The 25,732-nt window shown below is 48.4% G+C and overlaps 1 non-coding gene across 1 annotated transcript; it reads left to right on the top strand.

Moving 5' to 3' along the window:
- Window positions 1-2,326: 2,326 nt before the first annotated feature.
- Window positions 2,327-2,398, top strand: TRNAE-UUC (transfer RNA glutamic acid (anticodon UUC)). The gene has a single exon. It is a non-coding gene; the product is annotated as a tRNA-Glu (tRNA).
- The last annotated feature ends 23,334 nt before the right edge of the window (window positions 2,399-25,732 follow it).

Below are 25,732 nucleotides of genomic sequence, written 5' to 3'. Positions count from 1 at the left end.
TTATTCTGCAATGAGAACTCACTTCAGATAAGAAGATGGGAGGCAACAGATGAAACAACTGGCTATTACATCCTCCCCAAACATTTTGTCTGCAACTCTACAACAGCATCACAAAAGCACAAGGGAAGCCTGGGCTGCTGCATGAGCAAATCAGAAAGGCAGGATGTGAGAAATTCTCCAAATTGTCCTCTGTGGGGAAGCTATCAATTTACAAATGTGCTTGGAGAGATCCCAGGTTTGGTCAGAGCAGAGGTGACATGGGTGAATAGTCTGTATTACACCTGAACCTACTGAAGAAAAGTAAAACCTACTGGAAAAGTAACAGGCTGGCCTTTCCAGGGAACCACTGTAGCAGCAGAAGAGGAAGAGGAAAGTCTGTGTTTTCTAGGAATGGTAATGAAGCATGCTGCTGGGAACAGCTCTGGGCAAGTGCTCCAGATCATAGAATCATAGAATCATAAAATCATAGAATGACCTGGGTTGAAAAGGACCACAATACTCATCCAGCTCCAACCCCCTGCTATGTACAGGGTCGCCAACCAGCAGACCAGGCTGCCCAGAGCCACATCCAGCCTGGCCTTGAATGCCTGCAGGGATGGGGCATCCACAGCCTCCTTGGGCAACCTGTTCCAGTGCCTCACCACCATCTGTGTGATGAGCCAAGGGAGCATGCTGTGAACATCACATACATCTCACGCTCCTCCACACCTTCAGCTGGGATGGGCTAGGTGAAATTGGCCCCTTTCTGGAGGCTAAAGGAAGTAGCTTGCAGTCCTTTGTCCTGGACCTGCTTGGCATCTCACCCCCTGTGGGCTGTACAACAATGGACCAAGGCAGCCACCTCCTGCACCCACCTCAAGGAGTTTCTCCAGTGACTGTTGAGAGCCCATAGACCTGCAAGCTGCTTCTCTGTACCCAACAGGAGATAAACACAGCCAGGGAGCACAGGTTTTGAGCTTGGCTGGGCAAATCTTAGACCTTGTGTCTTCATGAACATCCTGGTACAGATACACTCCATGCAATATTGGCCAGGGGAAGCAGGAGGACTTGTCATTTGTTAACTGAAGCAGAATGGGTTTTATAAAGAAGAAAAAATGGGGAAAATATCCTAACCACATAACAAAAGTGCTCCTCCTCACTTCCCCTGAAGCAGTACTCACTGGGACATACCCATACCTTGGCTCTGGGAGAGGTCCCTAACCTGGATGCTGTCAGCTACAGGTGCCAGCACAGCCCCTTTGCCTCTTTGGCAGCATTAGTCAAGCACTTGGAATTAATATCTAGGGTTTGGCTATTGCTTTTTGATGAAAAATGAAAACACTCAGTTGGGAGAATAAAGATCCTCCAGTTGTGTCTCCTTGGTATCCCCAAGGATGTGTGCAGGGTTGTTGGTGCTGCTCCATCGTCAGCCTGGACAGTGCCTGCACTTACCCTTCATGGCTGCTTCACCAACCCTGGATCCTGGGACAATCAAAGGTGAGCAAAGGGAGATATCAGATCTGCCACACGCTATCAGTTTTTGGAGTCTCCCTGGGTAGGGGGAGGAGGGACCATATCCTACACATCCCCTGCTGTGTGTCCTCAGACCATCCTTTGCTCCACAGAAGTTCCTGTGCTGCAGAACACGTTGGCCTGGCACCTGCAAGCCTGCAAGCCTGTGGTAGAGACAAGCAATGGAATGTTCTTCTCAACAGGAAGCTATACAGTGTGCATAGCAGCTCCAGCCCCTGTATAGGCATTCTGTTTTCATCTCTAAGCAGCTGAAGTGTGCGTGTCTATCAGTAAATCTCCATCATCCCAATTGCAGTGTGTTTCCTCAGATAAAGGTGCTGTGTGATGGCAATTATGTTTTCATTTGTTGTGGGAAAACTTAATGCGCAGAGTGGCAGAAATGTTATTCATCCTCCGTTAATTATGAGCTACTTACCGTAGGAAATCAAGCAAAAACAAAACAAAACAAAACAAAAAAGTGTAATCAAATCAAATAAAGGGGAAGTGTGCCTTCATGCTGGGTGGAATTAGCTCCTGCCACCAATTAACACTGATTTAACGGTGTTAATGGCCTCATGTGTGACCCTGCCTTCAATTGGGCAGCTGCCTAATGCAGCCAGCCCTGGGACAGGACTTGCACCAGCTCTGCGTGTACCTGCTGCAAACTGCATCTCTGAAACGGAGATACAGGAGGGTCCCAGCATTTTGTTGTGCTTTCGCCTTCCAAGCTGCCAGGGAAGGAGAAAGAGGGAGTGGTTCTGGGGTCTCCACAGGGTTCAGCAGGGTCAATTTGCCCGGGGGCTCAGAGCCAGGCAGGTGGGCCAACCAGATGTGCTCCCACATGGTCTAGCGGTTAGGATTTCTGGTTTTCACCCAGGCAGCCCGGGTTCGACTCCCGGTGTGGGAAATCATTCACTGTCTTGTGTTTTGGGGCTCCGCTGGGTAAAATAACATCAACCTGACACAGGAGTAGCTGCACAAGGACGTGTTCTCATTAGCCACCACGGATAATTTTTCTCTCTATCCAGGCGCAACACTGGAAAAAAGAGCTCAGAGGAAATGTGGGGAGATGTTCAAAACTCAACCAACAAGGCTCCCAGAAACCTGCTCTAGATAGACTTGCTTGGAGCAGGATGCTGCACTGCACACATGCAGAGCACACTGCTGAATCAGAAAGTTCTAAGATTCCCTTATTTCACAGTTTCATGAGCCATTCAACAACCATCTCCTTACCACCAGGGCTCCCAGCGCTCTGACTAATTTGGCCGAGCACTGTGAGCTTTCCAAAGAGGGAACAGATTTGGTTAGGATGTGAGGGAAACTCCTGGAGGGTGCAGAGGAGGGGCAGGGAGAGAGATTAAGGAGACAAGAGAAACAGAGAAGCTGCGCTGCTCCTTCCCCACCAAGACAGGGAGCCCTTCTTGCTAAGCTCTGCCCCTTCCCTTCTTGGTGAAAAATACCCAGGATAGCATTTGCTTTGCTAGCACTGCTATCAAACACCAGCACGCTCACAGCTACGGCACTGATCAATGGCAACGCCAAATCCATTCCATTGGTTGCTTCAACCAATTGTTTATTTGTCACCGCTTGGGAAAATGTCCCACAGAAAGTCCTTGGCTGGACTCGGGCAGGCAAATGCCAACAACAGCAACGCCACAACAAGCGCACAGCAAAGCTCCCCCTATCCGCGCCCTTGGCGACGGCATCGCAGAGTCACAGTCAGCCCATGCGCTCACAACGGGCCGGGTGCCTATAAATACCCAGCGGGCCCAGCCCGCCTTGAGTCTTGCTGGCGACTCTCGAGGTGTGAGCGTCTTCCTGAGGGAGCACGAGACACTGAGACTTTGCCAGTGCGTGAGACACAGGAGTCTTGCGAGTGGATTGCCAGTGGAGGCGCAGAGGCTGCCGACTGCTCCGCAAGAGGCAGCCTCCAGCGAATCCATCCTTGGGGCTCCAAATCCATCCTTGGAGCCCCACAGCGCCAGGGCAGCCGCAGCCATGAGCCAGGAGGCGGCTCCCAACCGCAGGCGCAAGCCGTGGGCCTGGCCGGTGGAGGCCCGCGAGGACCGGTGCCCCATCTGCCTGGACCGGGTCACCGACACCGTCCGCGCTCTGCCCTGCAGGCACATCTTCTGCAGGGAGTGCACTGAGCAGTGGACGGCCAACAGCCCCAACTGCCCCCTGTGCCGCCAGAGGATCTTCGCCAAGCAGCGCCTGGACTGGCGCCCCTCGGCTGTGCCCCCGACCTGCTCACCGCAGGGGAAGCTGCAGCGCACCAGGGAGAGGCGGGAGGCAAGATCTGCCCGGCGCTCCCGCAGCGTCCCACCACGCAGCCCGCCGCGCAGCCGCTCCAGGTCCCCCCGCCGGCTGGTGCGCAGCTCCTCCTGGCACGGGGAGCTCAACCAGCGCAGCCGCTTCGAGGAGCTGCCGCCGCAGAACCAGGACCGCGAGTGGCTGCGGCGGGCGGCACGGGAGCGGCAGATGGGCGCCGGAGAGCCCGCGCGGCACCCCGACGGGCCCCCCTTGTGAGCGGGCGGCCCAACCTCAGCCGCAGGGAACGGCACGGGGACGGAGAGCGCAGGCGGGGGCGAGGCTGAGGCACCGCATGGCTCTTCTGCCTCAGCTCTTGCCAACCATCACTCCCCTGCCCTGCTGGAGAAGACCACCGGCAGATCCAGCTCATCCTTCCGGCCCCTGCTGATCGGCCTCCGTCAGCCCACAGTGCCCGGGCTGGGGCTGCCGCTACCAGCAACCCAGGCACTGCACGGAGCCCAGCAAATGGCGGCCCAGTGGTGGAAGAACACAACATCTCCACTACGAGGACGGCGCTGCGATGGCCCTCCTGGAGGCCACAGAGAGGGCGCGGGGGGATCTGGGCCTAAACATTCCAATAAACATCCACACACCCTCAAATGAGCAGTTGTTGCGTCTATTTCTTTCGGGAAGCTAAACTGTAAGCCTGGAATCCCAGTGCAAAACAGGGATGGGGAACAGCTGGTGAAACGGTTGACTTCCAGAACTCTTTTTTAATCATCGATGAGGTACAGGTCTTACCTCAGCCAGACAAATGGACACTGGGCAACTGAGGAGCGTGGATGAATAGGGACAAGGAGACGGATAATATCTGTGGGACGTATGGAAGGGGACGTGGGATTATGGATTGTTCAGGGTTGCCATATCATGGGATGTCCTAGGGTATGGAACAGTGCGATGAGCAGTAGTCACAACATGGGGTCTGGGCAGGGTGAGGCTTCTGCCCTTCCACAGAGAATTATTTCATGAAGTTCATCAGTGGCAGGCATTAGGATGATTTAGTTTCCCACGGGACATCTTTTTGGTGGTTCCCCATCCTGGCTGAGCTGCCTGAGCTCTCCTCACCACAATGATGACCCAAGGGATGTCTTCATCCCTGTGCTGGATTACACTGGAGATTGGTGAGACAAAATTGGCACTTGGGAGGGGTGAGAATTACACAAAACTTTTACTTGTGGGAACAAGAAACAGACTGTCAAGAGGCAATGCTTCAGCACTGCTTCAGTGATGGAGATGCTGTTTAGGGCTGTGCCCCTGCAGCTAGCACTGCAGGTACAGAGGCCTGAGAAATACTCATGCACGGGGATACGTTTGTTCTGGTGGTATGAAAAGAACGAACCAACTAGGGTGCAATCTGTACAGCTGCTCAGCAACTGATGGGGGCTGTCAGTAATGCATTTTTGGAGCGCTGTAAGCTTAATAGCCTGACAAAATGTAGCAAGCACTTTAATTCCCAAAGCAAGACTTCTTTTTCCAAAAAGTAATAAATAACAACTGCAACATATTTAAAGGAAATTTTGCCACAGATCCGTGCCACATCGAATGAGAAACTTAGTCTGAGTTCATGTCTGGAAGTATGGGAGAGATGGGACGCTGCCTGTGTCTTGCATCCCTGTAGGTACCTGTAAGCATAAAGGGACATATCCACCCAACAGCCCCTGGGGTTTGACAAGACCTGGGCTTCTCGGAGCTCACCAACACCACCGAGCAACTTTCCCTTTGTAACAGAAGTATTTCAGGCTGAGCACCTCGGACCATAGCAGATGGCTAAGCAGACCTAAAACCCCATGAGCGTGCTCCAGCCTTGAAGTGGACTCAAGCTGCAAATCATGCTAATCGAATCACTCAATAATGACTGAATCATTGATTACTTGGATCTTTCCAGGAACGGCCAGGAACAAGAAAAGAATTGAGATTCATCATCTCAGCCCTCAGCTGTGAATTTTTTGCTCAGCTCTGCTGCTGATACTGAGAGCAGATGCTTCCTTACTCTGCAGAAACACAGTGTGTGAAACAGTATTTTAACAGCTTTATCTGATATTTTATATCTCACTGTCAAACACAGCAGTGATTCCGCTTCTATTTGGGTAAGTAATCTGAAAAGAAGGCAGCAATAATCTCTCAGGAGAGCCAGGCACGGGACTAATTACTCCAGCTAGAGATTTGTAAAGACACATTTTCAGAGCTGGGATTTTATCATTCCACAGGGTAATTAAAAGACAGCTCTGTCAAAGGAAGTTTTGCAATCTTAAGTATTCTTTTTCCTCTATGAAGAATAACCCTTTCCAAGCTCAGCAATGTGATGGCTTTATCCAACAGCAGTGAAGCATAGTGCATCCTACCGGCCAGCTCCATGCCATGCTCTGCTGTGTGAGGCGGCTGGCAGAGCAGTGGTGGCTTCAGTCACCTCCGAGTGACAAATGTTGGGAAGGAGGGGTGCATCTATAATCTGCATGTGCTTCTCTAACTCATACATGCTCTTATAATCCATATATGCTTCTGTCATCTATTTATGCCAGGAAGGTTTAGTTTGAATATTAAGAAGAAGTTAGCCATTGGAACGGGCTGCCCAGGGATGTGGTGGTGTCCCCATCCCTGGAGGTGTTCAGGAGAGGAGTGGCTGTGGCACTGAGAGATGTGGTTTAGAGATGGGACATGGTAGATGTCATGGATGGATGGACAAGGTGAACGTGAAGGTCTTTTCCAACCTTGAGTATTCCATGATTCTGCACATTCTGTGGACTTGCTTCTCTGAAGCCAGCATCCAAGAGGAAATTCCTGGTCACTTTGCTTGTGGATGCTGATCAAACTGTGAAGTGCTGTTACTTGGGATCTTCAAGAAATGGCTAGAGGCAGAATTTCTGCTTGAAGTTTGTTTCTTCAGTGAAGCATCTGCTGAAGCCAGACCAGGGAGACCTGACTGTTGTGGCTTATGGCTCAGCCGCATTTTGAGCTGAGGTGCTCAGCCTGGGATGAGAAAGAGCATCCCTGGCTGCTGCAGGAGATTAGGGGTTCATGTGGGCTGTTGGATTCCTGTTCACGCGATGCTCTTGGAATCCTTTGGGAAAGAGATGGGGTGTGGGGTGGGCTGCTTAGCAGCTGGGAGCAGGGTGGGCTGCTTAGATCCCCCCTAGGTTAATGCGGCACTGAGCCCTCTGCTGAGCACAAGGTGGGGGTTTTCCATGAGACATCACTGAGTAATTTACTCTGGTGGATTACCTTGAAAATCCAAGTGTGGGTGGTGCCCCTGGGTCTCCATGGCCCCCACAGTGTGCTTGTGCACAGTGTGACGGCAGTACAGGATGCTCCATGCAGATGAAGGCAGGAGGGGAGCACCTGCACCTCCTCCCATTCCCAGCTCATTGTTCCCATCTCCTCTGGTGCTTCTTGATGGACAGGGCAGTGAGCCTGATGTGACGTGTGGAGCAGGAAAGAAAGAGTATAAAAAGCACTGATCTGGCAGAATTAGCATCTCCCTGCAGCCTTTTCCTTGGCATCCTTTGCTTTCTGTCTTTATCAGGGTGTTGCTTAATTGCCTAATTGTTACATTTATCTGTTTATTTCTAACTTGCCACGAGCGTGGAGAGATGTAAACATAGCACGAGGGGATGACTTAACAAAAGATCCTCTTTGGAGAGATGCACTTCTCCTATTGCAGCTCCCAAGGTTGGTGCTGGTACTGCTGCCTCATCCATTCCGATGAGGCCGCTGTGTAAACAGCACTGAGTTACTGTGGTTGTTTCCTAATCAGCATTTAGAAACTTACTCCCCTTCCTAAGAAGACAATTCCTCATCCCCCTCTTTATCTGCTAGAGAGTGCTCTGATCAATGGGAACTTCAGGTGAGGAATGGCCTAATTAAGGAAAATTAGCATCCTATCATATAGTACCAGCATCTAATCCTATATTCAGCCTGCTTAAACTACACTCCCCGCACATGCCTTGCTGTAAGTCTCTCATGCTATGCCAGCTCCACTCTGTTTTTATCTATACGGAGCTGAGCTCGTACCTGTGACAGGTGCAGAGCGTGTTAAATCTTTTGATCATCACACACACCACTCATCCTCATGTCCTTTAATCTGAGCAATGCAAAGAAAATCCTATGCGCTAGCTTTAGGCTTCTTCCAGCTCCCCGAGTTTAAACAGGAGGCTCCGCAGCTCCAGATCAATGGACCTAAATTGTTTGTCTTTAACTTAGGTGGGTTTAAAGGAAAGCTGCTCAGCCCAGCTGTCTGGAGTTCACGGGATGGGAAGGGCTGCTTGCTGCTGGTGAGGGATTGGAGTTATCTGCCTTTGAAACTCAGTTTGGTTTTTACAGCAGGTGAGTAATTAAACGGGAGGGAAAAATAATCACAGCCCATCACCCGCTGCAGCACTTCCCACACTGTTTCGGTGGCTCTGAACAATGGCATTCTTTATCAGCCTGAAGGATTTCTCCCATTTGCAAACGAAGCTGGGAAATCTTTTCCCCTCTGGGAATGATTCCTAAACAGTGAGTGAGGAACAGGGGATGTTTGAGGGCTGCTGCTGTGTTTCAGGGGTGGTGCGAGCCAAAGGGCCAGCCTGGCACCCAGCCCCTTCTGCTTTGCCATCCAATGTTTTCCAACAGCCCACAGGCACCACAGCATTGCCAGAAGGACCTGAAGGGATCCCAGAAGGGAGGTGCCATCAGGTAGCACCACACAGTCCTGCCTGCTGAGACGGTGTACCTGCAGAAGTTCCCAGGTCCCCCCCTGGGCTGCCGGAATTGGGGCCCATTACTTCATCTTATCATTAAGTGAGAAGTTAATTTCAAATTGAAATACACTTCTGAGAGTGGAGAGAAAAAATGCTCACTGTGAGACCCCAAATTCCTCTTCTAGGAGAAATAGGTGCTGTTCCCTTTAATGCTGCCATCAAGGAAAAGAAAAAAAAGAAAAAATCCTTCCATGCTATGCAAAATATTACAGAAACCTTTTTTCCATTACAGTGGTCACAGGCCATTTTGCTCTTCACTGGTGACAGGGGACCATTAGAACACAGTCCCTGATGCCTGCATATCATAATGAAAATCATATTTCTTCTTGAACTGGTACATCAATTGTCTTTTTAGTAACCTGGGAAGTGCAGCTGTATGCAAACCAGGGAACGGTCCTTCACTCCTAATCTGCTCTCCTGCAAGATAACTGATAACCTCTTAATGTAACTTTCCAGTCCGGTAAATAAGAAGTAGTTACAACATGATCCTGTGGTTTAAATAGAATCATCTTCCAGAGCCTGAGGAGCTCCTGGGCAGGAAAAAGGATTTTGATAAAATCAGAGCATCCTCTCCACCTCTTTTTTTTCCCTTGGCACCCACCTGAGGGTCTGCCAGCAAAGCCCCTAGCGTGCCTGCCATCCCTTGCAGCAGGAGTGCACCTGCTGGGCTGGGGGGGCTCTGTTCCAGCAGCCAAATGCATCAATGCCAGGGCAATGTCCAGGGCAACTTCTCCTTCTGTCCCTTGTGCAGGCACCGGCGCTGGGGAGGATGGGACAGCAGAGCCGCTCCTGCCTCCTCTCTCCCTTTCCCCCTTCTTACTCACACGTGCAGGGAACCTGGAGGAACAACTAATCCAATCTGCTGCTGCTTTGGCCGGGATGATAATGAAAGCACTATTTATTTAGCATTGTCTGCACTGCATCCACAGTGGCACGGGGCTGAGTAATAGAAGGTCTGGGAGCAAAGTGAGCAAAACTGAGCCACCAGCACAGGAACCAGCCCTGCTCCAGAAATATATATGATTTCAGTTTCAGGTTTAATTAGAATTTATTTTAAGCGGGTTTGCATCAACTGAATGAAACAACTGGCATTGATGAACTGCTGCTGGGCAGGCTCGAGTGGGTTTTAATCTCCAACCGGTGCTGAGGAAAGTCTATTAGAGGCAGGCATCAATTTGAAATCACTCATCTCATGGTGGTATCAGTGCTGAGGGGAGAGCATTACAGAGAAGTGTGCTGTTGGATAGCACACCCAAACTCAGGGCTTTGTAGCCAACTTGTTGCAGCAGGTGCTGGCAGGGGAGGGATGCTCCTTGCCGGGTCACGAGCTTCAGAGCTCATGCTGGGTGTGGGGAGGAGTTCTGGAGGTCGGTGGCAAACGGCCATCCAGACAAAGCCCTGGGCTGTGAGGAGGACTGATCCTTCATCCTTCAAGAGCTTCAGGTCCTTGTTGTGCTGTAACAGCTGGGCCTGCATTGGGTGGGTGTGCTGTGGGGCAGGTAGGAGCACAGCAGCTTTGCAGGCAGACCCAGGCAGCAGCAGGGCAGGAAGGCAGGTCACCCGAAGGATGTTCGACACAGTAGAATCTGTTCTCACCTTTTCCCTTTGAAAAGCAAAGCAAGTTAGGAAATTAAAGGCATGCTTTTGGAACGAGACAGCAGCTCAGGGTCATCTGTGTTTATTTCCAACATTGTATCTTATTTCCTTTTCTCAAGGCAAGCCGCCTTGGGTGTTTAGGATTTTTTTCTTTTCTTTCTGCCTTCTATTTATCCTGCGTGCTGAGCATCCTCAGCTTGCAAAGGTAAGCTTCTCCCAAGCTGCCATAAACAACCCAAAAGCAGACACATGCCTCTCCCCCACGACATGCTTCTCCTCTCCTCCCCACTTGCACAGCTGCTTTTCCTTTTATCAGTTACGTGCAGGGAGAGGAGCAAGAATGCAAAAACCTCTCACATTATTTGGGAGCATCCCATCCATCCCACAACCCTCAGTGTTCCATTTCCCTTCCCAGGAAGAAGGAGAACAGCATTTGGGTGGTTTGGTTTGTTTTTTTTTCAGCAGACAATTTTATATATATATATATATATATGTTTCCTTTATTATTTTTTTGAAGAACAAAATGGAGTTTTTTAATATATTGAATATATTTAATATTCAAATATTGTGAATTTGCAGGACAGAGAAGACAGAGACTGCCTCTTACGATAAGAGACATTATTACTGTTGTGAAGAATTCCTTTTAGATTCCATCTTAATCGTTCCACTATTGAAATGGAAGAATAAAGTAATAAAATTAGATGTTTTGAAAAGACTTGATTAAAAAAGTAATTATCCCGCTGGGTTGCGGGCTCCCTCTTCCTGCCACATTCCTGCTGGTGGCTGGGCATCTCCAGTGCACATCATTCCTTCCCTTTGGCCTCACACCAGGGCTGCTCTGGGCTGTGACATGTCTCGCTCCCCCTGCCCCAACCCTGGACACCCCAGGTCTGAGGTCTGAGCTGAGCACCTAATTCTCCTCATGGAAAACTGGATGGAAATCTGGAAATCATCAGTGCCCTTCCAGTACCCACAGATAGCATGGGGCCCAAGGGGGATCAGAAGGAAAACCTGACAGATGGGGAGAAAATCTGATGCTGGCTGCACTTATGGCAAGAGCAAAGAATGTGCTGGCATCTGTGTGACCAGAGCAAACTCCTCCATCGCACTGCACACTGCTGGCCACATCCTGGGCTCTGCTCGCAGCCCTGCACACTCTGCTTGCTGCTCTCCAGCCGTGAAACCGTGGCATTGCAGGAGGAAATTTGGAGCTGGCAAGGTTCCTCCCGAGTGGAGTCTCAGCACAGCTCCCACCGCTCCGGCAGTGACCCTGTAATTAAGTGGTGCAGAGGACAACGCTCCGGGCTGCCTCCCTGAGTGCTTCTATTTCAGTTGGGCTACATCCAGCTCTAGTAAATCCATTAATTACACTTCATACAGTGGCATTTACCGACAAATGAAAGATTTCATTAAGTCTGCCTGCTTCCTAAAGCGCAGCACGACCTCAGAGGGGCTCCCCTGGGCCCTGGCCCCACTACTGAAGCAGCAGAGCTGTGCCTCCCAGTGACATCCCTGCTCACCTGTGGGCAGGGGCTAACCACCCCTCCTGCCCCATGGCTGTGTTGCCCAGTCCCAGGGCTGGCTTTAGCTATGCATCCTTGCTTGCATTCTGTGCAGAACAGCAGGAGCCAGCTCACTTCCAGCCAGAGAGAAGGGATGCATTAAACTTTCATGAGGACAAGGCAGCGACAAAGGCAGAACATGAGCTCTTCCCATGCAATGGCTCAGGAGGGCTCCACGCAGCAGCAGTAGCATGGATTTGAGGTAGGGGAGCTCCTAACAGGGCTTGACCCACACCCCAGAGGATGTCCAGGTCCCCGTGGCACTTCTACATTTACTTGCTGACATCTTTCCTCATCCCATCAGCGTGTGATTTTGACCCCCTCCCTGTCTCGTGCTCTAGGCATATTTTCCTGCAAATATTTTCAGCAGGTATATGGCAGCTGCTCACAGGGAGAAGCATCAGAGGTGAGACATTCTGTGATTTCTACATCAGCGTTCAGCTTGAGGAACAAGTGCTGCGTGTTTCCCCTGCCCCTCCTGTGACACAAGTGGTTAGTAGCTTCCCACTGCATTTCCCTGTCACTGGGGCAGCTGGAAGTGAGATCTTGGAGCAGGGGAGGTATGGTCTTCTCTTTACTGAGATGCCCTGGGCTCAGCAGCATCCTGCAACCTGTCGGGACGTCCCGACAGAGGCTCTTTGGGACAACCCAGGGCTGCTCAGTGCAACCAGAAGGTGCTGAGCCCTGACCTCGATAGCTGCTATACGTAGTAATATTCCTGGCAGATCACTAGTGCTTAAGTGACAGATACATTAGCTGAGTCAATACCGGGATGTAAATGTGCAGCTGCAGAGCAGGTATCTAAGCAATAAGACATGACAGCAGTTGGATTCCAAAGTGATTAGAGGGAGGCAGGAGGCAAGAGGTCAGCAGCTGGCAGAACTCAAGGCCATGGCCTGGTGCTGGCAGACCTGGGGATGTTGAGCTGCCATTGGGCACACAGAGCTGACCTGTGGGATTAGATGGGGCATCTGCCATCCAGATGACCAGCAGCTTCCACATGAAGCATCAGAACCTCTACTGACTCCTGCACAGTGTCAGAGGGCTGTGTTAACCTAGGGACCACCACCTTCAGTGGGCATCGAGGAGCCCTGGCTGAGGGGGGTATTTGTGAAACGTGGTGATGTTCCATTACCAGAACCATGGGAAGGGCAGAGCACGGTGGTGGGGGCCAGGGTGGGTGGAAGAGTGGCATGGCATGCATGATGATAGCACCTGTGCATTGCTGCCCCGAGGGATGGTCACCTGTGAGGCATGGCCACCCACTGACCCCAGCTGCCATGGGTCACAGAGTCATGGAATCAGAGAATTAAAGTCACAGAATCACAGAATCATGGATTGACTTGGGTTGGAAAGGACCTCAGACATTATAGAACCACAGAATGACAGAATGGTTGGGTTGGAAGGGACCTTAAAGTCCACCCAGTCCTAACCTCCATCTTCCACCACCAGGAGGATGCTCAGGACCTCACCAGGCATGGTGGACATGGTGAGACAGAATGGCATTAAAACACCAGGTGGAAAGATGAGTTGAAAACCAGAGCCCAAGTAATCAAACATGCTGTAGGGCTGTACCATCCTAGCAAGAGTGGTGAGGAGCACTAAGTGGGCTGAGCCAAGCTGCAGAGTTATGGCAGGCAGTGATGGTGTGAAATATCAGCTATGTATGCACCAGCCAGCTCAGCTGTTCATTGGGTCCAGACAAAGAGATTGCACGTGGGATGTGATAGAGGCGTCCTACACAAAGCAGCCCTACAGCCCACCAGGAGTGCTGCTGGAATGCTTCTGGGCTAAACTCACCAGGTGCCAGCAGGACATCCTTTCTGCAGGAGAGATGGCAGTTCATTCAGGTGTGACGTGGTGAAAATCCCCATGCTATGTGGACTCTCCAATAGGAGAACCATGTGAAAGTCAGGCAAAGTGGCTAAAGGACAATGGAGCAATGCAGAGGGCAAGAAGGAGCAGAGTGGTACAAGGGGTTATTTAATGAAGCTGCTGGGAGCCTGGTGTACGAAGAAGACAGACTGAGGTTCTGAAGCTGCCTGCCCTGAGGAGGTAGGTTGTCAGCAGGGTCAAAAGGGGCTGACACAAATTAAGGGGCAACGAGACACGTGGGAGAAATAGCAGTTACCTGCCAGGCTTAAAGAGCCAAATAACGGGCAGGTGCTCTGCTGGTGAGAGCTCCTTAAAGCTGGAGATGCTGCACGAAATGCCCCGAGCGTAGCATTTGCAACCTGATCTCTGGTGTTAAATAAAACACAACAAAACAGAAAGGGAGAAAGCAACCCTCTCCCTCCCTCCGCTCTCACAGTCATCATCAGAAGCCTCGTTAAGCTCACAGGCTGCCACGGAGCTCCTTACAACCCCCCAGGGTCCTGCAGCAGAAGGCCGTGAGCATCCTTTCCAGCCCTGCCCTTCCCTCACACCGATGTCAAACTGCATCCCGTGTCTTGGCAGATTCACCCTGATGCTTCATCCCCGCTCGGTGCCTCCTCTTCCTCCCCACACAGGCCGAGTGGTGACGCAGCCCACCTTCCAGCCCAGCCCCTCCGTGCAGCTTGCAGGGCTCTGACAGTAAAAAATGATCCTCACCGCGCTGCAGAAGTTCATAACGTTCCGGCGTTGATAGGAATTGAGAGCAAAAGAAATAAAATCAATAAAATATTCAAAGCTTTCACATTATAAGCTCGAGTAAAACTTTTTACCAAATGTTTACTGTATAATAAATTCTATTAAAAAGCCCAAGCTTGCATGGGGAAGAGGGGTGGAACGTTGTCACTTTAATTGCAATGGCATAAATATTTGATATTCAGTAAATTAGATCTGTAGCTCTGAAAACATTCTTGCAAATGGATTTTTACCTGTAGCACAGTGCCATTAGCAGGAGAAAGTCAACACAGCCCCGGGGCCTGTAATTAACTCAACCCAAGCAGAACTAAACATTTTTGACAGTTTTCCTGGTCTGGAATTAACTGTCATAGCAGAGAATGAAAGGAAGTGCATTGTCACATTATGTTTACGTAAAGTCTGTAAAATGCTGCGTTTTGTGTTTTTGTTTTGCTAGGGCTGGGTTTCATGCCCCATTATTTTGTTCATCATTAGAGACAAGCTTAAAAACAACTAATGATGTATTTTATATCCTCAGACTACTCGCGAAGCCTTCTGAAATAAAGGGGAAGACATTAGCTGTAATTCAATTTTTTTCTCCATAATGAAGCGTGGTACACAGCGTACTGGTATAAATCACAATGCTGTGACATTTGAAGACATTAGAAACTCTGGTTTTGCTATCTGATTCAAGGTTCTCGGGTAATAAGCAGCTGTCTAGCCCACGTCTGCCTGTTTTATTGGGGCTGGGGAAGGCATTCTGGATGCGTTTTTCTCCTCTTCTTTTTTCCTTCCTTTTCTTCTCTTTCTGTTTCATTTCCTTCTTTTCTCTCTTCTTTCTTTTCCTTTTTCTTTTTCTTTTTCTTTTTTTCTTTTTCCTTTTTCTTTTCTTTGCTTCTTTCTTTCTTTCTTTCTTCCTTTCTTCCTTTCTTTTCTTTTTTTTTTTTGTATGTATGTATTTACAAAAATAACTGTCACTCTACTGAAATGCAAACCCTGGAGGGCAAATCTCCTTAATGCTTCCCTGAAAGCTACTTATTGTCCAGCAGCTCAGAGAAAATCTGTACAGCAGTAATTGAAGGGATGCATTGAGCTTTCTGACATTTTGTCCTAGAAATTATCTTACCTGGAAAAGAAAGTGGTATTTAGCAAGAGAGCTCCCGTGCAATTTGGGAACGCAAGGATACTCATAAACAAGCTGATTAAAATAGATGTGTCTTGCTGCATCGATGGTAATAACTTGGGCAAATGTGATAGCTCACATTAAAGGGAGAAACCAACCTGTTTGGATGGCGAATGCATGCCTTGTGCTGAGTGGGGATTGTGCTATAATCTTGTCTCTTTGCTGACATACCGAGAAGGCAAGCAAAGAAGGAAACAAAAACGTCAAGATTTTTTTTTTTCCTCCCTAAAGATTGTCAGATAGAGAGAAAGAGAAGGATGAAGGCAGAATTAACTCTGCTCTGAGGGTCTCTGTGCCGCTCCGCCCGACGGAAAGCTTTTATTTTGAATTTCTGCGTATCGCAGGGAAAGAAGAGAAACCCCTCTTTTCCCAAGATACATCATGCAAGAAATGACCTCAGTGAGATGTAATTTTTATTCGGCAGTCCACTTCAGCATAGAAGTCCCTCTTGTTTTCCTGCCCGGTGCCAGTCGCAGAGGGGATTTTAATGCTCTCTAATCAGCGCGGTTGCCTGCTCCTTTCCGCCTCCTATTATGGCAGTTTCCACGTCTTCATCCATAGCCACAAACACTTATTTGACGAGCATGCAACATTTTCATTAAGAGGGAGAGAAAAAGGAGGAAAGGCAGGAATGGAGCCTCGGGAAGAGGGGGATCTGTGCAAAACCCCTTCTGCCGGGAGCTCTCTAATCACAACAGGGAAGGGATCCTGGTGTTGGGGAATAAACAAGTGCCAGCAGATGAGAGTTTAACTGCTCTTGACAATCAGAGGCTCGGTTACAAGTGATTCAGGTTAGAAATTGCAGTCTCTGCCACGGGAAATATTTAATGGTGATTTTTTAAATTTGTAGCTACGTAGTGGCCAGGCGGGTCCTGGGGATGCAGTGAGGCCCAATGGAGCTTTGCAGATGCCCAGGGGTGCACAGCTCCTGACAGGGCTCTGCTTGTGGCCAGCAGGGCTTGCTGCTGCAGCAGAGTTGCTCATGGGGCTAAGCAAATTACAGAGCACTGGATCTTCACTAAATTAATTAGCTCAATTAGGCTGAGAGGGAAGGAGAGGCGTCCATGAGTGTTTTTTCTCACTCTCCCTCTCTGAATGCTTACTTGCTCCCAGGCCCCGAGGTGGGTGAACAGCAAGCACCAGTGCATCGTTCTTCCAGTGTCACCTGCCAGGCACGGCCACTCGTCATCCCAGCCACCATGGATCATAGACTCATAGAGTCACAGAGTCCTGGAATCACAGAATCATAGGTTCATAGGGTCACACAGTCATAGAACAATAGAATCATAGAATGATTTAAGTTGGAAAGGACTTTTAAGATCATAGAGTCATGGAATCTGTGATTGGCTTGAATTGGAAAGGACCTTAAAGATCATAGGACATTGAATGACAGAATGATGTCTTATGCAAAAGATTCACCGATCAGTACTTACAGAGGAATGAACATTTCTCAAAGATAAGCACATGTATGCATGTTGGCAAGAATTACCATTCTGGAAAAAATGAATGTTCAAGGAACGTTTAGACATTGTGTTGAGGGACGTGGTTTAGAGAGAACTACTGGTGATAGGTGGACGGTTGGACTGGATGATCTTGTAGGTCTTTCCAACTTTGGTGATTCTATGATTCTGTGACTGAGTTGAAAGGGACCTTAAAGCCCATCCAGTTCCAAACCCTTGTCATGGTTTCTACCACCAGGACAATGCTCAGGGCCCACCCTGGTGCAGCACCCAGGTCCCCAGCTTCTTCCTAGCTCCATAGGGCTGCCCACAACTGGAAGATGTCCTACCACACCAAAAGCTCTCTTTTCTCATCATTGTGTGTAATAAAGGATTCAGCACGTGAAGAACAAACCAAGTTCTGATTTATTAGTAGCAGCTAAACGGTAAAAGACAGCACAAGGTCCATCAATACTGCTTAGCAGTGAAACCTGGTGTAATCCACTGCATGGCAAAATAATCAAGAATGTCACTTTTCATAGGGTTCATCAGAAACAATAAGACATTTCACAAACAATCCTAGCCCAGCATTAATGACAAAGAGACCTGAGTGCAATTACTAAAGAAAACAATTATATGTCAGCAAATATATTCATCTTCATTTGATTTAAGCACCCACCTCCCATGGCTATAAAAGGCACCTCAATTTGCAGGTCGGATACCCTTGCCAGCACAAATCTGCTTGCAGCAGGGTGGTGTGAAGGGAGGTGAGGGGTGGGGCAGACAGAAGGATGAAGGGATGGTGGGGGTGGATGTCCTCAGCACAAGGCCTGACCATCTGGGGAGTTTGCACAAGACCCCCTGTGAGTCCCAGTGCCAGGTGCACACCTGAGATGGACTGAGCTGAGGGCTGGCAGTCCTCTCACTCTGAACTCAAACTATTGCAAACAGGATGGGGAAAAAAAGGAAAGTAGCACCAGAAAGGGAAAAAATGGGTGTTTTTATTCTTTGTGGGACTATCACTCTGAGTCCCACACTGTCAGTTTGATTGTTTTACTGGTTTTGGACACATACCTCTTCCTAGCAATTGGCTCTACTTCACCCTGGTTTTTCCAGCCTCTACAATTAACTGCATGCTAACACATCTTCCTAACACATCTTCTCCCAGCCCCATCCCCCGACATGCCCCTGCGCAACATTACCTCTCTGAATGCAGAGAGAACTGAAGAGAGCCTCACAGAACATGTGAATCACAAGGAAGTGGTTTCCCTAGTGACAATAACCGCATGAAAGCGCTCACATTTACTCTCACGGGACCTTTTAGCACTTTGGATTGAGGGGAGAGCAAGAAAGCTGGTAAAAAGATGCTGTGGTTGGCAAAGGAATGAGCTAACCCTGCAGAGCTAAGGGGTATGGGCAGCCCATGAGAAGCTGCCAGCTCCTGGGGATTCTCATGAGCTTCATCCATACCACGCTGAGCTGCGCAGCTGCTCTCAAGACCCTTCTCCAAGTGCCAGTGCACCTCATACGTCCGACTCATGCAGTCATCTGTCCCTACAGCACCATAGGGGTGGGGATACTGGGGGTGATGGCAGTGCTGGGGACACTGGGTTTGCACGTGCTGGAGGCCAGCATGGACCCTGCATGGGAAGAGCACAGCAGAAGGCAGGGGCAGATGGCACGGGTGAGTGGGCGCTTATCAGTGTCTTTGGCTCACACTCGGGAGCTTTTCCTCCTCTCTCTGAAACGTCTTTAACTTTTCAAAACACCTCTGAAAGCGAAGCTGGGAGACCCCAGAGAAATGGTGCCCATGGGACAGAGACCACCAAGGAGAAGTTGTCCTCTGCCTTTCCCTGCTGTGTGGCCACCCCGGGCACATTAGCTTAATAACGAGCTTTTTAGCAGATCTCAGTGAACAAGAAGCAATTTATTTGTCGTCATGGCGACAAAGAAGGCCTTCTGGAAAAGAGCATTGAATGAAGAGAAGAAGGTTTATTGTGCAGGGCAATGAGGCATTCACTTGGAACATTAACACTGCACAAAGCCAGCCATACAAGAGGTCCTGCTAACTTTTGGATACATGGCTGGGTGGATGCGTTTTGGGTCCTGGCTTTCACCGCAGAAGCCAAGAGAAGACTTGCACTTGGTGTTTTGCACGTTGTTTGACATCCATCGCTGTTCCTAGATGACTCTGGGGGGAAGACAAATGTTCCTTGCTGGCTGCTGGCTGAGCCTCACTGGTTGTGTTTCTGGTGGGTATTTCCAGGGCCTGAGTTGTGAGATGCAACTGCCAACTGAACGAGCCCAAATAAGCCAAGAGCATGCATCTCAAAGTGTACTTTGTTCATTTATTTTGACAACTCTGGTGTTTCTTTAATTATTTATAACACTTCATACTGTACTGGAGTAGATTTTTGTAAAAGTAATGAAGCCTTAGTAGTATAGCATCTACAATCAGATCTGCAGGGGAAGGGGGAGATAGGCAGTCACTCTCTGATGTGAGCAGAAAGTGAAATGTAGGTTGGAAGCAATTCACTAACAACAGTTTTCAAAGAAGACCCAGCACTGTGAGGGTTAAAGGGAGACTTTTCTGGAGTGACTTTTTGGACTTTTTGTAGAGCGGCTTTCTTCAGGAACTGGTGATGCAATGAAATCTTGATTTTGCCCATTGAGTGTTCGTTTTTCGAAAGCTATCATGGGAAATTAAGGTAGAGGAGGAAGGCTGAATACATCTGAGTAAGGTGCAGACTTCAGTTAGCGAGAATGTTTTACTTTAAACATTGCAGGTCAGGCTGGACAGGGCTCTGAGCAGCTGATGGAGCTGTGGGTGTCCCTGTTCATTGCAGGGGAGTTGGACCAAGTGGTCTTTAAAGGTTCCTTCCAACTCAAGCAATTCTATGGCTCTACAATTATCCTACACGGAGCCCAGAATGCCAGTAAGACACCTTGGAATATCTGATTTTGCCACATAGCCTGATTTTCCTCCCAAGTCAAGGCACGAGAATGCACTGCAATATCTGAATTGCCATGGAAGGTGCAGCTGGCTGTTAGCTGCCTCTGCCACTTGCCAACATTGGCAAAGGAGCCCTGACTGATGGAAAATCCATCTTTTCCACCCCAATTCCTGGCGTTGCTTCTTTCCCAGGGGATACAGAGCTCTGTGAGTTTCTCCTCCTTGCAGCACACCCCACTTATTGAAAAGAAAAGCTCTCTCTAGCAGGCACATGCTGAAAGAATGCAAAACCACAAAGAGTTTATATATTTAACCCACCCAAGGAATATAATTATTCTTTTTAATCAAGTCTATTCAAACCATTTATTACTTTATTCTTCCATTTCAATAGCAGAATGATTAAGATGGAATCTAAAAGGAATTCTTCACAACAATAATAATGTCTCTTATCACAAGAGGCAGTCTCTGCTCTGTCCTGCAAATTCACAGCATTTAAATATTCAATATATTCAATATATCAAAAACCTCCATTTCACTCCTATATATCAGAGGATATGAGGAAGATCCAGAAAGGGTCCCATTACAGCCTACAAACAAATTCAAAAAAAAAGGAGAAGGGAAAAACTCCAGCATACGTAACGAGCTGCAAAGGCAGCTCCTGCTGCAGCAGTCTGGCTTTACAGCAGAGCAGGCCTGGGGGATGAGGGCATTATCATTTTGAAAACTCATTTATTTCAGTGCATATTAGGCATTATATAAGAGCCAGGCTATTCTATTTCTTTTTTTTTGTTTGTTTTTTAATTCACGATTTGTTGTCATCTTGTTTTTCAGTGCCATACATTGGTAGGAACAGAATTTCATCTGTACTCTGTCTGGGATGCATTTTTCAAGATTTCAGAGCAGATAATAGAATAATAAATAGGTGGAAGCATAGTGAGCTAAGAATAAAACCTGTATCTTGCCCAGCAGAGGGATGATTTCAGCAGCAGAGTTGTGGACACTGTAGTACAGCGCAATTATATCCAGTTGTGTGCTGAGAGGGGTCGTGGGCAGGTCTGGCTGAGGTATCCCAACCCTTTTGGGGCTGATCTCAGGACACAAGCCACGTCCATTTTCTATTTTTACATTTCTAGTGTGCTTGTCTGTCAGAATACAGGTCTTTTGGCCAAAGGAAAGGCACAGTGGTTGTATTTTCTAGGCTGGCTTTCCCTTCTGCTTTTGACTCAGGCAGTGAGAAGAGGTTTGGGATACCATGAGTTGTGTCTTGTCTAATTCTAAAAGTGGTTGTTTTGTGGCTTCAGTAACAACTTTTTATGTTAAATTACTTCACCAGCAGTTGACATAGGTGTGAACATTACTGAGTGAACAATAAAACTGGCGTCTGGGGCTGAGCCAGGATACAAGCTCCCCTCAGCAGGCAGCACCATCAGCACAAGGAGCCCAAGGTGTGGGCTGGCAGCTTGACCCCTGCCAGACTGCAGTGGCAGTGTGAAGAAGGATGAGCCCAAAGTTGCCACCAAGTGAGCGTGCTCAGTCATAGAATGGTAGAATCATTAAGGTTGGAAATGAGCTCTAGGATCATCTGATCCAGCCCCAACCCACCCCACCGTGCCCACTGACCACGTCCCTCTGTGCCACATCTCCACGGCTCTGAGCACCTCCAGGCACTGTGACTGCACCACACCCCCAGGCGGCTGTGCAACTGCCTCACTGCTCTTTCTGAGAAGAAATGTTTCCTAATATCCAACCTGACCCTCCTCAATCGTGCAAGCAACTGTTGATTCAACTCAGCTCCTCATAATGTGTGAGTAGAGACCACAGTCACTACAGCATCCCCTTACTAAAGGCCCAGAGAAGAAAACGTTACAACACATAAAGCAATATGTGAAATTGGAGGTTTATCCACTGATTCCTGTCTGACTAACCTTTATTTGCTTTTAGCTGGAAGGAGGAGTAAGAAGTCAGCCTGCTCACACAGAGAAGAAGCCTTTGGGTTGCAGTAGATGGTGCAGCATTTCCTTGGGACAGGGAGATTTGTGCAAAGAGAAGGGTTTGTGGAGTGACTGCTGGAAGCAGAGAGACCCCTGAACTGGGATGCCTTCCTGTGGTTCAGGTAGTATGAGCAATATCAAAACAAACTGGATGTATCAAGTCTAACCTGCCAAGCACACAGCCTTATTTTGTGCAGACATTGCAGCACCACAGCCTGAGATAGGAGCACCTCTGGTGACCCTCAGTCTCCCAAAGCACCAGTGAATAAATCAATCCGTTTGGGTTAATGGGCAAATAGTGAGACCATGTATTCCACCTGGGTGAGCAGAACTTTTGCCAAAATGAGAAATCAAACATTTCTTCAGCAGTCTTTGCCAGGCTCCTTCCCTTCCTGTTATCATTATCTGCATTGATTTTGAACGTGGTGCTCAAGGTTAAACAAACTGCTTCCACCGTTCAGCCTGGCTGCTGTAGGAATGGAGGAGGCAGGGCTGCGGAGCGGCTCTGGGAGGTGGAGGTGCCCAGGTTGCACACTGAGGTTCTATGCTGAGAGATTACTTGCCTTCACTCAGCCCTTCTGTCCCCTCACTGTCAGCAGCTGTTGGCCATGAAGCCAGAAACCTTCCAACCTTTTGAAGAGCTTTTGGCTCAGAATTCTGCCTCAGAAAACCACCATGAAGCCCCAGACCTCTGCTGATTTTTTTTTTACCATGTTCACCTACAGAGTTTCTCTGCAAGACAACAGGAAGCTGAATTTTCTTTCAACACAATTTAGAAGAGATGAAGAGATGAGTGAGCATCAGTCCTGCAATCAAGTTCTACCTAGCTAGAGCCAGGAAGTTTCAACCATGGTTCCAAGCAAAAATGCTATCATATCTCACATGTCTTCACATTGCCAGACCACTCCATTACCTTAGAAGATGGCAGAAGATGAGCAGATGGTCCTCATGAAGAGTGTCACTTTGTTGCACTCAACTCAGACTTCTTTCTTCACCAGGACCAGTGGGAAGGGGAAAAACAAAGTGAGAACAGTGCTCAGGAATTGGAAGAAAGGCGTCGGGAAGCAGACCAAGCAGGAAGGAGGGAGATGAAGGCATGGGAAAAAGCCATGTGGGAAAATATGGGTAGGAGGGAAGACACAGTCATCTCAAAAGGAAGAAAAAAGGCACAGGTGGGATGGAAGGAGGCAAGAGCACTGTCCTTCCGTGCAGATGTTCAGAGGGTGACCAGCACCAGTGGTGCTCTGAACTTGGGAGAGCATTGGGGTACCTCTGTAGCGAAGGGAAAGATATCATCAAAACTGACCAATCTGCAGCCCTTCATGTGAATTTCAGCCCTTTTTATTTCTCTTCTTTCAAAGAACAATGACTGCAGTGACTGCAGTTCTCAGTGGTGCCTGCTGTGGTCAGGCTGGTGAGATGGCCTCTTGCCCAGCAGCAAGGCAAGGAAGCCAGGGCTCTGTCCACTCCTGGATTAAAGGATGCAGAGGATTAGTTTGATTTTTAAGCTATGATCCTTAAAAGGGAAAAGAAAGAGGAAAGAAACTGGATGGAGCAGGTCTGGAAGAGAGAAGGACCAAGCTCTGCTCCTCACTGCACAGAAAGTCTGGAGCACAGTTACAGGCAGTGGATGGGATCAGCACCAGCCCTTTGTTCTGCACTCACATCTGAGGATGTTTACCAGCAAACTGTATGACACTATGGTGGAAAATAGATGCATTTTTTATTCTGACTCTCAGGAAATAGCAGGGATGTGTGTGTAGGAGGGAGCTGCAAGAGGAGCAGGGGCTTCCAGGACCAATGTGCCACACTGGTTCTTTCTGCTGGGCATGCAACGTGGAATAAAAAGGGCTGAAACACCTCTCGCTTCTCCTGGCACCAACAGGAGCTCTGGGCATATGACACTTCTGAACCTTGAGCCTAGAAGTAGTGCTAGAAATGGTCTCACAGCACCTTTGCATGGTGAAAAGCCCAAACTTGGGCTCTGAAAGGAGCACAGAATTCACACACATCCCAAGTGCTTGTCTGCATGCTGAAAGCTCTATTGTTATTAATGATCACAATCATCATTCAGCCTATTACTATTATCACTGGTCCTGTGAAAAAAAGGTGAAATAAAGAACCCCCAGAGCTGGGTGTAGGGGTGAAATTTTCTTTCGGCCTCCATCAAACTTTTCCAAGTAATTATACCAAGAGGAGAGTTGAAAAGGAGCTGCGCACAATTGTCATAAAATGTAATTAATTTTGAGTAATTCACAATGGAGAAAAAGTGTTGTAGAGAGTAAATTGGACGGGAGACTCAGTGCTGGGAGATGGGGCTGTGAAAGGCTGCTGACTAATACAGCACTGACCTGAAAGCAAATCCTTACATTCATGCTGGACCAGCTGTTTCCATGACAACAGTTGTTATTAGTAACTGAAAATGTATTGCTGTTACGAGTGGCAGCATATTTTTTTTCAGTTGAATTCAAGAGCAGCTGGGTACTTTACTCATGAAGATAAAGTGCTCAGATCGCTCCAACACTAATGTTATGTGCTGCACCTCTCATAATACAAGCCTTACACTTACACATGATACAAAGAGATGTGTGGATTGCTTTAGGGAAAAGACCTCAGAAGGCATAGCGTAAATGGCAACTTGCATCAAGGAAATCAAAAGAAAATAACTGTGGTCATCACCATGCTTTAAATTAACTCCTTAGTGAAGTTCCCTGGGGCTGCAGGCTGCCTGCAGTGCTCCTGCCACAGGTAAATCCTGTTAGGAGCTCGACAATATCCTGACATGCCCATGTGCAATGCAGTGCCTGATGTCCCTGTGTGCAATGCATGTTGTCCCCATGTACATGTTGTTCCCCATGTGCAGTTCCTGAGGGGTACTGCAGACATCTTACACTTAAATTAAGCTTCCTCCTATGCAGCACGTCCTCTTGTTCCTGTCTTGAGAGCAGCAGTTTTGATCACCTCGGAAGCCAGCTTGCAGGGTTCACACCTGGACAACAGCTCTTACTTCAGTGGCATCCCCCTGGTTTTCACTGATGAGGAGCAAGACCACGCATTGAATCAGAGAAACAGAATCATAGAATCATTAAGGTTGGAAAAGACCTCTAAAAACATCTAGTCCAACCATCTGCTTACCCCCAATATTGCCCACTAAACCACTTCCCTATGAGCCACAACAGTTCCTGAGCACCTCCAGGCATGGTGACCCCACCACCACCCTGTGCAGCTGTACCACTGCATCACATCTCTTCCTGAGAAGTTCTTCCTAACGTCCAACCTGAACCTCCCAGAGGTTCCCAGAGCTTGGGGCCACCTTCCCAATGAGGTGCTCATGTCAGCCACCTTGGCCTCCCTCCAATGACCGCTCCTCCAACCACCACCCTCAACGGCAGCCAAAGTGTAATGACACCAGTGTAGGTTCTGTCAGCTTCAAGCACACAGATGTTGTGCTGGCAGATTCATTTCAGATGTTCCCCTTTGGATCCCTCGGAGGCATTGTAAATCTTTACACCAATGTAAATGGGAAGGGAAAGCCCAGAAAAAAGATGGATTGTCAAAGTTGCTCATGTATGCAGAATTCCGTACGTGGTATGAATGAGCCTGGGAACAGCAGTAATGTAATCAGGAAGAAAATAAGTTACAATCCATAATCAAAAAATGTTGCAAATTACATCCTTAATAGATTACATTTATAATCTACTTGAAAGAGATCTTTAGGCACTTAATTGACATATTCCAAGATAGCTATAACATATTGGCTAGTTAGATACCAATTGACATACTTATTAAATATCAATTAGCGCATTCCATAATTTGGTACCTAATTAGCTTGCTATAGCTATTCTATCAAATGCCAATTAG

The sequence above is a fragment of the Lagopus muta genome, chromosome 16, assembly GCF_023343835.1.
Source record: "Lagopus muta isolate bLagMut1 chromosome 16, bLagMut1 primary, whole genome shotgun sequence".
Classification (NCBI taxonomy): Eukaryota; Metazoa; Chordata; class Aves; order Galliformes; family Phasianidae; genus Lagopus; species Lagopus muta.
This window is presented reverse-complemented; position numbering and strand designations above follow the sequence as displayed.